The sequence below is a fragment of the Neophocaena asiaeorientalis genome, unplaced genomic scaffold, assembly GCF_003031525.2.
Source record: "Neophocaena asiaeorientalis asiaeorientalis breed wild unplaced genomic scaffold, Neophocaena_asiaeorientalis_V1.1 scaffold333, whole genome shotgun sequence".
Taxonomy (NCBI): Eukaryota; Metazoa; Chordata; class Mammalia; order Artiodactyla; family Phocoenidae; genus Neophocaena; species Neophocaena asiaeorientalis.
Genome location: NW_020173119.1, coordinates 449,768 through 451,362, shown reverse-complemented (window position 1 = coordinate 451,362; position 1,595 = coordinate 449,768).

Below are 1,595 nucleotides of genomic sequence, written 5' to 3'. Positions count from 1 at the left end.
CACATCACAGAGTACAGTTGGGGGAAGGCAAGGAAGCCTCTGCCCCTGCCCCACCATTTCATGTTCAGGCCTCTCACAACAAGACCAGGCACGTTCATTAGGTCTCCAGGAAATTCCTGAGCCAACTCCAAGCCTCACCCTGGGCCAGGTCCTAGGGGCTAGGAGGCAAGGTTCCCAGATACACACAGGTAAGGAACGTTGCCTACCCACAAGGAGCTTGTAGCCTGGGAGCAGGTGAGGATGTGTAAGCAAGATTGCCTCCCAGAGGCCAGGAGCTGTGCTGCTCCCTGGGGACAAATGTGGGGGACCCTGTTCCTGCTCTCAAGGAACTCACAGTCCAGTGGCAGAGACAGCCATGGTCTCGAAGGATACATTGTATTTCCATAAGGCAGCAATTGTGTTAGGGGACTGAGGGGAGGGCATGGCCTTCAGGCACAGGGAACAACTAGAGCACAAACTAAAAGATAAATCAGGACATGGTGTAAACCAGAACCAACCGTTAGGAAGCCCGTGGCTTTTTCAAGGAAGGGCAGAAAGTGCAGCAGCTTGACTTCCTTGAAGGGCAGAAGGCTGAGAGAAGGTAAGTTGAGATCAGATCTTGCAGTTGCTTCTACTTTATTCCACAAGCAAGGGGAGTATCATTCCACAAACATGGACTGAGCACCTACTATATACCAGGCATGCACAAAGCATCTGGGCATAGGCGACGAGCACATTGCCCTTGCTCTCGTGAAGCTTGAAGTTTAGCAAGGAGATCAACAACAGTCAAATAATCATGCAGATCATTAAAACCATAAATCATGAGAAGTGACAGGAACAAAAGGTATAGGTGCTATGAAAGAGTGCAATGGGGAATTTAATTTCTTTTTTTTAAATTTTATTGAAATATAGTTGATTTACAATGTGTTAATTTCAGTTGTACAGCAAAGTGATTCAGTTACATATGTAACTTTTTCAGATTCTTTTCCCCTATAGGTTATTACAAGATACTGAGTATAGTTCCCTGTGCTATACAGTAGGTCCTTGTTGGTTACCCATTTTATACATAGTACTGTGTATATGTTAATCCCAAACTCCTAATTTATCCCTCCCACCCCTTTCCCCTTTGTTAACCTTAAGTTTGTTGTCTATGTCTGTGGGTCTGTTTCTGTTTTGTATATACATTCATTTGTATCATATTTTTTTAGATTCTACCTATAAGTGATATCATATGATATTTGTCTTTCCTTGTCTGACTTACTTCACTTAGTATAATAATCTCTAGATCCATCCATGTTGCTGCAAATGGGGGACTTAATTTCAATTGCAGTATCCAAGAGGGCTTCTGAAGATTTTGAATAAAGGAGTGTTGTGGTCAGAGCTTGCATGAGGAAAATGAATCAGGCTACAGTGTGCATGAAAGATTGGAATTATGGTGATGCTAGAAAGCTGTTACAATGGTCCAGGCAAAAAATAACAAAGACAGGAAATTAGTCTATGATGAAAAAGTAGCATTTCAATGGGAAGTTGTTGTTCGATGATTAGAGAGCTTCACTTTTGATTTTTTTTTTTTTTTTTTTGTTTTTTTTGTTGTTTTTTTGTGGGGGTGGGCTTTT